Below are 12,450 nucleotides of genomic sequence, written 5' to 3'. Positions count from 1 at the left end.
CTGAATGTAGAGTCTGAAGGTTTAACACAAAGAGGCACAAACCTGAATGTAGAGTCTGAGGTTTAACACAAAGAGGCACAAACCTGAATGTAGAGTCTCAGGTTTAACACAAAGAGGCACAAACCTGAATGAAGAGTCTGTAGGTTTAACACAACGAGACACAAACCTGAGTGTAGAGTCTGTAGGTTTAACACAAAGAGGCACAAAACTGAATGTAGAGTTTGAAGGTTTAACACAAAGAGGCACAAACCTGAATGTAGAGTCTGAAGGTTTAACACAAAGAGGCACAAACCTGAATGTAAAGTCTGGAGGTTTAAAACAAAGAGGCACAAACCTGATTGTAGAGTCTGAGGTTTAACACAAAGAGGCACAAACCTGAATGTAGAGTCTCAGGTTTAACACAAAGAGGCACAAACCTGAATGTAGAGTCTGAGGTTTAACACAAAGAGGCACAAACCTAAATGTAGAGTCTGTGGGTTTAACACAAAGAGGCACAAACCTGAATGTAGAGTCTGGGGTTTAACACAAAGAGACACAAACCTGAATGTAGAGTCTGAAGTTTAACACAAAGAGGCACAAACCTGAATGTAGAGTCTGAGGTTTAACACAAAGAGGCACAAACCTGAATGTAGAGTCTGTAGGTTTAACACAAAGAAACACAAACCTGAATGTAGAGTCTGAGGTTTAACACAAAGAGGCACAAACCTGAATGTAGAGTCTCAGGTTTAACACAAAGAGGCACAAACCTGAATGTAGAGTCTGAGGTTTAACAGAAAGAGGCACAAAACTGAATGTTGAGTCTGGGGTTTAACACAAAGAGGCACACAACTGAATGTAGAGTCTGAGGTTTTAACACAAAGAGACACAAACCTGAATGTAGAGTCTGAGGTTTAACACAAAGAGACACAAACCTGAATGTAGAGTCTGTAGGTTTAACACAAAGAGGCACAAACCTGAATGTAGAGTCTCAGGTTTAACACAAAGAGGCACAAACCTGAATGTAGAGTCTGAGGTTTAACACAAAGAGACACAAACCTGAATGTAGAGTCTCAGGTTTAACACAAAGAGGCACAAACCTGAATGAAGAGTCTGTAGGTTTAACACAACGAGACACAAACCTGAGTGTAGAGTCTGTAGGTTTAACACAAAGAGGCACAAAACTGAATGTAGAGTCTGAAGGTTTAACACAAAGAGGCACAAACCTGAATGTAGAGTCTGAGGTTTAACACAAAGAGGCACAAACCTGAATGTAGAGTCTGAGGTTTAACACAAAGAGGCAAAAACCTGAATGTAGAGTCTGGGGGTTAACACAAAGAGACACAAATCTGAATGTAGAGTCTGTGGGTTTAACACAAAAGAGACACAAACTTGAATGTAGAGTCTGAAGGTTTAACACAGAGAGGCACAAACCTGAATGTAGAGTCTGTAGGTTTAACACAAAGAGGCACAAACCTGAATGAAGAGTCTGATGGTTTAACACAAAGAGGTACAAACCTTAATGTAGAGTCTGAGGTTTAACACAAAGAGGCACAAACCTGAATGTAGAGTCTGCGGTTTAACACAAAGAGACACAAACCTGAATGTAGAGTCTGAGGTTTAACACAAAGAAGCACAAACCTGAATGTAGAGTCTGAAGGTTTAACACAAAGAGGCACAAACCTGAATGTAGAGTCTGAGGTTTAACACAAAGAGGCACAAACCTGAAAGTAGAGTCTCAGGTTTAACACAAAGAGGCACAAACCTGAATGAAGAGTCTGTAGGTTTAACACAATGAGACACAAACCTGAGTGTAGAGTCTGTAGGTTTAACACAAAGAGGCACAAAACTGAATGTAGAGTTTGACGGTTTAACACAAAGAGGCACAAACCTGAATGTAGAGTCTGAAGGTTTAACACAAAGAGGCACAAACCTGAATGTAAAGTCTGGAGGTTTAAAACAAAGAGGCACAAACCTGAATGTAGAGTCTGAGGTTTAACACAAAGAGGCACAAACCTGAATGTAGAGTCTCAGGTTTAACACAAAGAGGCACAAACCTGAATGTAGAGTCTGAGGTTTAACACAAAGAGGCACAAACCTAAATGTAGAGTCTGTGGGTTTAACACAAAGAGGCACAAACCTGAATGTAGAGTCTGGGGTTTAACACAAAGAGACACAAACCTGAATGTAGAGTCTGAAGTTTAACACAAAGAGGCACAAACCTGAATGTAGAGTCTGAGGTTTAACACAAAGAGGCACAAACCTGAATGTAGAGTCTGTAGGTTTAACACAAAGAAACACAAACCTGAATGTAGAGTCTGAGGTTTAACACAAAGAGGCACAAACCTGAATGTAGAGTCTCAGGCTTAACACAAAGAGGCACAAACCTGAATGTAGAGTCTGAGTTTTAACAGAAAGAGGCACAAAACTGAATGTTGAGTCTGGGGTTTAACACAAAGAGGCACACAACTGAATGTAGAGTCTGAGGTTTTAACACAAAGAGACACAAACCTGAATGTAGAGTCTGAGGTTTAACACAAAGAGACACAAACCTGAATGTAGAGTCTGTAGGTTTAACACAAAGAGGCACAAACCTGAATGTAGAGTCTCAGGTTTAACACAAAGAGGCACACACCTGAATGTAGAGTCTGAGGTTTAACACAAAGAGGCACAAACCTGAATGTAGAGTCTCAGGTTTAACACAGAGGCACAAACCTGAATGAAGAGTCTGTAGGTTTAACACAATGAGACACAAACCTGAGTGTAGAGTCTGTAGGCTTAACACAAAGAGGCACAAAACTGAATGTAGAGTCTGAAGGTTTAACACAAAGAGGCACAAACCTAAATGTAGAGTCTGAGGTTTAACACAAAGAGGCACAAACCTGAATGTAGAGTCTGAGGTTTAACACAAAGAGGCACAAACCTGAATGTAGAGTCTGGGGGTTTAACACAAAGAGACACAAACCTGAATGTAGAGTCTGTGGGTTTAACACAAAAGAGACACAAACTTGAATGTAGAGTCTGAAGGTTTAACACAGAGAGGCACAAACCTGAATGTAGAGTCTCAGGTTTAACACAAAGAGGCACATACCTGAATGTAGAGTCTGAGGTTTAACACAAAGAGGCACACACCTAAATGTAGAGTCTGTGGGTTTAACACAAAGAGGCACAAACCTGAATGTAGAGTCTGGGGTTTAACACAAAGAGACACAAACCTGAATGTAGAGTCTGAAGTTTAACACAAAGAGGCTCAAACCTGAATGTAGAGTCTGAGGTTTAACACAAAGAGGCACAAACCTGAATGTAGAGTCTCAGGTTTAACACAACGAGACACAAACCTGAGTGTAGAGTCTGTAGGTTTAACACAAAGAGGCACACACCTGAATGAAGAGTGTCAGGTTTAACACAACGAGACACAAACCTGAGTGTAGAGTCTGTAGGTTTAACACAAAGAGGCACAAACCTGAATGAAGAGTCTGTAGGTTTAACACAACGAGACACAAACCTGAGTGTAGAGTCTGCAGGTTTAACACAAAGAGGCACAAACCTGAATGTAGAGTCTCAGGTTTAACACAAAGAGGCACAAACTTGAATGTAGAGTCTCAGGTTTAACACAAAGAGGCACAAACCTGAATGTAGAGTCTCAGGTTTAACACAAAGAGGCACAAACCTGAATGAAGAGTCTGTAGGTTTAACACAACGAGACACAAACCTGAGTGTAGAGTCTGTAGGTTTAACACAAAGAGGCACAAAACTGAATGTAGAGTCTGAAGGTTTAACACAAAGAGGCACAAAACTGAATGTAGAGTCTGAAGGTTTAACACAAAGAGGCACAAAACTGAATGTAGCGTCTGAAGGTTTAACACAAAGAGACACAAACCTGAATGTAGAGTCTGAGGTTTAACACAAAGAGGCACAAACCTGAATGTAGAGTCTGAGGTTTAACACAAAGAGGCACAAACCTGAATGTAGAGTCTGAGGTTTAACACAAAGAGGCACAAACCTGAATGTAGAGTCTCAGGTTTAACACAAAGAGGCACAAACCTGAATGTAGAGTCTGAGGTTTAACACAAAGAGGCACAAAACTGAATGTAGAGTCTGAGGTTTAACACAAAGAGGCACAAACCTGAATGAAGAGTCTGTAGGTTTAACACAACGAGACACAAACCTGAGTGTAGAGTCTGTAGGTTTAACACAAAGAGGCACAAAACTGAATGTAGAGTCTGAAGGTTTAACACAAAGAGGCACAAACCTGAATGTAGAGTCCGAGGTTTAACACAAAGAGGCACAAACCTGAATGTAGAGTCTCAGGTTTAACACAAAGAGGCACAAACCTGAATGTAGAGTCTGAGGTTTAACACAAAGAGGCACAAACCTGAATGTAGAGTCTGTGGGTTTAACACAAAGAGGCACAAACCTGAATGTAGAGTCTGAGGTTTAACACAAAGAGGCACAAACCTGAATGTAGAGTCTCAGGTTTAACACAAAGAGACACAAACCTGAATGTAGAGTCTGAGGTTTAACACAAAGAGGCACAAACCTGAATGTAGAGTCCCAGGTTTAACACAAAGAGACACAAACCTGAATGTAGAGTCTGAGGTTTACCACAAAGAGGCGCACACCTGAATGTAGAGTCTGAGGTTTAACACAAAGAGACACAAACCTGAATGTAGAGTCTGAGGTTTAACACAAAAAGGCACAAAACTGAATGTAGAGTCTGAGGTTTAACACAAAAAGGCACACACCTGAATGTAGAGTCTGTTGGTTTAACACAAAGAGGTACAAACCTGAATGTAGAGTCTGAAGGTTTAACACAAAGAGGCACAAACCTGAATGTAGAGTCTCAGGTTTAACACAAAGAGACACAAACCTGAATGTAGAGTCTGAGGTTTAACACAAAGAGGCACAAAACTGAATGTAGAGTCTGTAGGTTTAACACAAAGAGGCACATACCTGAATGTAAAGTCTGAGGGTTTAACACAAAAAGGCACACACCTGAATGTAGAGTCTGTAGGTTTAACACAAGGAGGCAGAAACCTGAATGTAGAGTCTCAGGTTTAACACAAAGAGGCACAAACCTGAATGTAGAGTCTGAAGTTTAACACAAAGAGGCACAAACCTGAATGTAGAGTCTGAGGTTTAACACAAAGAGGCACAAACCTGAATGTAGAGTCTGAGGTTTAACACAAAGAGGCAAAAACGTGAATGTAGAGTCTGGGGGTTTAACACAAAGAGACACAAACCTGAATGTAGAGTCTGTGGGTTTAACACAAAAGAGACACAAACTTGAATGTAGAGTCTGAAGGTTTAACACAGAGAGGAACAAACCTGAATGTAGAGTCTCAGGTTTAACACAAAGAGGCACAAACCTGAATGTAGAGTCTGAGGTTTAACACAAAGAGGCACAAACCTGAATGTAGAGTCTCAGGTTTAACACAACGAGACACAAACCTGAGTGTAGAGTCTGTAGGTTTAACACAAAGAGGCACAAACCTGAATGAAGAGTCTGTAGGTTTAACACAACGAGACACAAACCTGAGTGTAGAGTCTGTAGGTTTAATACAAAGAGGCACAAACCTGAATGTAGAGTCTGAGGTTTAACACAAAGAGGCACAAACCTGAATGTAGAGTCTGTGGGTTTAACACAAAGAGGCACAAACCTGAATGTAGAGTCTGGGGGTTAACACAAAGAGACACAAACCTGAATGTAGAGTCTGAAGTTTAACACAAAGAGGCACAAACCTGAATGTAGAGTCTCAGGTTTAACACAAAGAGGCACAAACCTGAATGTAGAGTCTGAGGTTTAACACAGAGAGGCACAAACCTGAATGTAGAGTCTGAGGTTTAACACAAAGAGACACAAACCTGAATGTAGAGTCCGAGGTTTAACACAAAGAGACACAAACCTGAATGTAGAGTCTGAAGGTTTAACACAAAGAGGCACAAACCTGAATGTAGAGTCTCAGGTTTAACACAACGAGACACAAACCTGAGTGTAGAGTCTGTAGGTTTAACACAAAGAGGCACAAACCTGAATGAAGAGTCTGAAGGTTTAACGCAGAGAGGCTCAAACCTGAATGTAGAGTCTCAGGTTTAACACAACGAGACACAAACCTGAGTGTAGAGTCTGAGGTTTAACACAAAGAGGCACAAACCTGAATGTAGAGTCTGTAGGTTTAACACAAAGAGGCACAAACCTGAATGAAGAGTCTGAAAGTTTAACACAAAGAGGTACAAACCTGAATGTAGAGTCTGAGGTTTAACACAAAGAGGCACAAACCTGAATGTAGAGTCTGAGGTTTATCACAAAGAGACACAAACCTGAATGTAGAGTCTGTAGGTTTAACACTAAGAGGCACAAACCTGAATGAAGAGTCTGAAGGTTTAACACAGAGAGGCAAAAACCTGAATGTAGAGTCTCAGGTTTAACACAACGAGACACAAACCTGAGTGTAGAGTCTGAGGTTTAACACAAAGAGGCACAAACCTGAATGTAGAGTCTGTAGGTTTAACACAAAGAGGCACAAACCTGAATGAAGAGTCTGAAGGTTTAACACAAAGAGGCACAAACCTGAATGTAGAGTCTGAGGTTTAACACAAAGAGACACAAACTTGAATGTAGAGTCTGAGGTTTAACACAAAGAAGCACAAACCTGAATGTAGAGTCTGAAGGTTTAACACAAAGAGGCACAAACCTGAATGTAGAGTCTGAGGTTTAACACAAAGAGGCACAAACCTGAATGTAGAGTCTCAGGTTTAACACAAAGAGGCACAAACCTGAATGAAGAGTCTGTAGGTTTAACACAACGAGACACAAACCTGAGTGTAGAGTCTGTAGGTTTAACACAAAGAGGCACAAAACTGAATGTAGAGTTTGAAGGTTTAACACAAAGAGGCACAAACCTGAATGTAGAGTCTGAAGGTTTAACACAAAGAGGCACAAACCAGAATGTAAAGTCTGGAGGTTTAAAACAAAGAGGCACAAACCTGATTGTAGAGTCTGAGGTTTAACACAAAGAGGCACAAACCTGAATGTAGAGTCTCAGGTTTAACACAAAGAGGCACAAACCTGAATGTAGAGTCTGAGGTTTAACACAAAGAGGCACAAACCTAAATGTAGAGTCTGTGGGTTTAACACAAAGAGGCACAAACCTGAATGTAGAGTCTGGGGTTTAACACAAAGAGACACAAACCTGAATGTAGAGTCTGAAGTTTAACACAAAGAGGCACACACCTAAATGTAGAGTCTGTGGGTTTAACACAAAGAGGCACAAACCTGAATGTAGAGTCTGGGGTTTAACACAAAGAGACACAAACCTGAATGTAGAGTCTGAAGTTTAACACAAAGAGGCACAAACCTGAATGTAGAGTCTGAGGTTTAACACAAAGAGGCACAAACCTGAATGTAGAGTCTCAGGTTTAACACAACGAGACACAAACCTGAGTGTAGAGTCTGTAGGTTTAACACAAAGAGGCACACACCTGAATGAAGAGTCTCAGGTTTAACACAACGAGACACAAACCTGAGTGTAGAGTCTGTAGGTTTAACACAAAGAGGCACAAACCTGAATGAAGAGTCTGTAGGTTTAACACAACGAGACACAAACCTGAGTGTAGAGTCTGCAGGTTTAACACAAAGAGGCACAAACCTGAATGTAGAGTCTCAGGTTTAACACAAAGAGGCACAAACTTGAATGTAGAGTCTCAGGTTTAACACAAAGAGGCACAAACCTGAATGTAGAGTCTCAGGTTTAACACAAAGAGGCACAAACCTGAATGAAGAGTCTGTAGGTTTAACACAACGAGACACAAACCTGAGTGTAGAGTCTGTAGGTTTAACACAAAGAGGCACAAAACTGAATGTAGAGTCTGAAGGTTTAACACAAAGAGGCACAAAACTGAATGTAGAGTCTGAAGGTTTAACACAAAGAGGCACAAAACTGAATGTAGCGTCTGAAGGTTTAACACAAAGAGACACAAACCTGAATGTAGAGTCTGAGGTTTAACACAAAGAGGCACAAACCTGAATGTAGAGTCTGAGGTTTAACACAAAGAGGCACAAACCTGAATGTAGAGTCTGAGGTTTAACACAAAGAGGCACAAACCTGAATGTAGAGTCTCAGGTTTAACACAAAGAGGCACAAACCTGAATGTAGAGTCTGAGGTTTAACACAAAGAGGCACAAAACTGAATGTAGAGTCTGAGGTTTAACACAAAGAGGCACAAACCTGAATGAAGAGTCTGTAGGTTTAACACAACGAGACACAAACCTGAGTGTAGAGTCTGTAGGTTTAACACAAAGAGGCACAAAACTGAATGTAGAGTCTGAAGGTTTAACACAAAGAGGCACAAACCTGAATGTAGAGTCCGAGGTTTAACACAAAGAGGCACAAACCTGAATGTAGAGTCTCAGGTTTAACACAAAGAGGCACAAACCTGAATGTAGAGTCTGAGGTTTAACACAAAGAGGCACAAACCTGAATGTAGAGTCTGTGGGTTTAACACAAAGAGGCACAAACCTGAATGTAGAGTCTGAGGTTTAACACAAAGAGGCACAAACCTGAATGTAGAGTCTCAGGTTTAACACAAAGAGACACAAACCTGAATGTAGAGTCTGAGGTTTAACACAAAGAGGCACAAACCTGAATGTAGAGTCCCAGGTTTAACACAAAGAGACACAAACCTGAATGTAGAGTCTGAGGTTTAACACAAAGAGGCGCACACCTGAATGTAGAGTCTGAGGTTTAACACAAAGAGACACAAACCTGAATGTAGAGTCTGAGGTTTAACACAAAGAGGCACAAAACTGAATGTAGAGTCTGAGGTTTAACACAAAAAGGCACAAAACTGAATGTAGAGTCTGAGGTTTAACACAAAAAGGCACACACCTGAATGTAGAGTCTGTTGGTTTAACACAAAGAGGTACAAACCTGAATGTAGAGTCTGAAGGTTTAACACAAAGAGGCACAAACCTGAATGTAGAGTCTCAGGTTTAACACAAAGAGACACAAACCTGAATGTAGAGTCTGAGGTTTAACACAAAGAGGCACAAAACTGAATGTAGAGTCTGTAGGTTTAACACAAAGAGGCACATACCTGAATATAAAGTCTGAGGGTTTAACACAAAAAGGCACACACCTGAATGTAGAGTCTGTAGGTTTAACACAAGGAGGCAGAAACCTGAATGTAGAGTCTCAGGTTTAACACAAAGAGGCACAAACCTGAATGTAGAGTCTGAAGTTTAACACAAAGAGGCACAAACCTGAATGTAGAGTCTGAGGTTTAACACAAAGAGGCACAAACCTGAATGTAGAGTCTGAGGTTTAACACAAAGAGGCAAAAACGTGAATGTAGAGTCTGGGGGTTTAACACAAAGAGACACAAACCTGAATGTAGAGTCTGTGGGTTTAACACAAAAGAGACACAAACTTGAATGTAGAGTCTGAAGGTTTAACACAGAGAGGAACAAACCTGAATGTAGAGTCTCAGGTTTAACACAAAGAGGCACAAACCTGAATGTAGAGTCTGAGGTTTAACACAAAGAGGCACAAACCTGAATGTAGAGTCTCAGGTTTAACACAACGAGACACAAACCTGAGTGTAGAGTCTGTAGGTTTAACACAAAGAGGCACAAACCTGAATGAAGAGTCTGTAGGTTTAACACAACGAGACACAAACCTGAGTGTAGAGTCTGTAGGTTTAATACAAAGAGGCACAAACCTGAATGTAGAGTCTGAGGTTTAACACAAAGAGGCACAAACCTGAATGTAGAGTCTGTGGGTTTAACACAAAGAGGCACAAACCTGAATGTAGAGTCTGGGGGTTAACACAAAGAGACACAAACCTGAATGTAGAGTCTGAAGTTTAACACAAAGAGGCACAAACCTGAATGTAGAGTCTCAGGTTTAACACAAAGAGGCACAAACCTGAATGTAGAGTCTGAGGTTTAACACAGAGAGGCACAAACCTGAATGTAGAGTCTGAGGTTTAACACAAAGAGACACAAACCTGAATGTAGAGTCCGAGGTTTAACACAAAGAGACACAAACCTGAATGTAGAGTCTGAAGGTTTAACACAAAGAGGCACAAACCTGAATGTAGAGTCTCAGGTTTAACACAACGAGACACAAACCTGAGTGTAGAGTCTGTAGGTTTAACACAAAGAGGCACAAACCTGAATGAAGAGTCTGAAGGTTTAACGCAGAGAGGCTCAAACCTGAATGTAGAGTCTCAGGTTTAACACAACGAGACACAAACCTGAGTGTAGAGTCTGAGGTTTAACACAAAGAGGCACAAACCTGAATGTAGAGTCTGTAGGTTTAACACAAAGAGGCACAAACCTGAATGAAGAGTCTGAAAGTTTAACACAAAGAGGTACAAACCTGAATGTAGAGTCTGAGGTTTAACACAAAGAGGCACAAACCTGAATGTAGAGTCTGAGGTTTATCACAAAGAGACACAAACCTGAATGTAGAGTCTGTAGGTTTAACACTAAGAGGCACAAACCTGAATGAAGAGTCTGAAGGTTTAACACAGAGAGGCAAAAACCTGAATGTAGAGTCTCAGGTTTAACACAACGAGACACAAACCTGAGTGTAGAGTCTGAGGTTTAACACAAAGAGGCACAAACCTGAATGTAGAGTCTGTAGGTTTAACACAAAGAGGCACAAACCTGAATGAAGAGTCTGAAGGTTTAACACAAAGAGGCACAAACCTGAATGTAGAGTCTGAGGTTTAACACAAAGAGACACAAACTTGAATGTAGAGTCTGAGGTTTAACACAAAGAAGCACAAACCTGAATGTAGAGTCTGAAGGTTTAACACAAAGAGGCACAAACCTGAATGTAGAGTCTGAGGTTTAACACAAAGAGGCACAAACCTGAATGTAGAGTCTCAGGTTTAACACAAAGAGGCACAAACCTGAATGAAGAGTCTGTAGGTTTAACACAACGAGACACAAACCTGAGTGTAGAGTCTGTAGGTTTAACACAAAGAGGCACAAAACTGAATGTAGAGTTTGAAGGTTTAACACAAAGAGGCACAAACCTGAATGTAGAGTCTGAAGGTTTAACACAAAGAGGCACAAACCAGAATGTAAAGTCTGGAGGTTTAAAACAAAGAGGCACAAACCTGATTGTAGAGTCTGAGGTTTAACACAAAGAGGCACAAACCTGAATGTAGAGTCTCAGGTTTAACACAAAGAGGCACCAACCTGAATGTAGAGTCTGAGGTTTAACACAAAGAGGCACAAACCTAAATGTAGAGTCTGTGGGTTTAACACAAAGAGGCACAAACCTGAATGTAGAGTCTGGGGTTTAACACAAAGAGACACAAACCTGAATGTAGAGTCTGAAGTTTAACACAAAGAGGCACAAACCTGAATGTAGAGTCTGAGGTTTAACACAAAGAGGCAAAAACCTGAATGTAGAGTCTGTAGGTTTAACACAAAGAAACACAAACCTGAATGTAGAGTCTGAGGTTTAACACAAAGAGGCACAAACCTGAATGTAGAGTCTCAGGTTTAACACAAAGAGGCACACACCTGAATGTAGAGTCTGAGGTTTAACAGAAAGAGGCACAAAACTGAATGTTGAGTCTGGGGTTTAACACAAAGAGGCACACAACTGAATGTAGAGTCTGAGGTTTTAACACAAAGAGACACAAACCTGAATGTAGAGTCTGAGGTTTAACACAAAGAGACACAAACCTGAATGTAGAGTCTGTAGGTTTAACACAAAGAGGCACAAATCTGAATGTAGAGTCTCAGGTTTAACACAAAGAGGCACAAACCTGAATGTAGAGTCTGAGGTTTAACACAAAGAGGCACAAACCTGAATGTAGAGTCTCAGGTTTAACACAAAGAGGCACAAACCTGAATGAAGAGTCTGTAGGTTTAACACAACGAGACACAAACCTGAATGTAGAGTCTGGGGGTTAACACAAAGAGACACAAATCTGAATGTAGAGTCTGTGGGTTTAACACAAAAGAGACACAAACTTGAATGTAGAGTCTGAAGGTTTAACACAGAGAGGCACAAACCTGAATGTAGAGTCTGTAGGTTTAACACAAAGAGGCACAAACCTGAATGAAGAGTCTGAAGGTTTAACACAAAGAGGTACAAACCTTAATGTAGAGTCTGAGGTTTAACACAAAGAGGCACAAACCTGAATGTAGAGTCTGAGGTTTAACACAAAGAGACACAAACCTGAATGTAGAGTCTGAGGTTTAACACAAAGAAGCACAAACCTGAATGTAGAGTCTGAAGGTTTAACACAAAGAGGCACAAACCTGAATGTAGAGTCTGAGGTTTAACACAAAGAGGCACAAACCTGAAAGTAGAGTCTCAGGTTTAACACAACGAGACACAAACCTGAGTGTAGAGTCTGAGGTTTAACACAAAGAGGCACAAACCTGAATGTAGAGTCTGTAGGTTTAACACAAAGAGGCACAAACCTGAATGAAGAGTCTGAAAG

At 40.7% G+C, this 12,450-nt stretch overlaps 1 protein-coding gene across 1 annotated transcript in view; it reads right to left on the bottom strand.

Moving 5' to 3' along the window:
* Positions 1-12,450, bottom strand: part of LOC147736913 (NACHT, LRR and PYD domains-containing protein 12-like) — a 707,348-nt gene that overhangs the window by 434,593 nt on the left and 260,305 nt on the right. The window lies entirely within an intron of this gene.

The sequence above is a fragment of the Lissotriton vulgaris genome, chromosome 1_1 (assembly GCF_964263255.1).
Source record: "Lissotriton vulgaris chromosome 1_1, aLisVul1.2, whole genome shotgun sequence".
Taxonomy (NCBI): domain Eukaryota; kingdom Metazoa; phylum Chordata; class Amphibia; order Caudata; family Salamandridae; genus Lissotriton; species Lissotriton vulgaris.
This window is presented reverse-complemented; position numbering and strand designations above follow the sequence as displayed.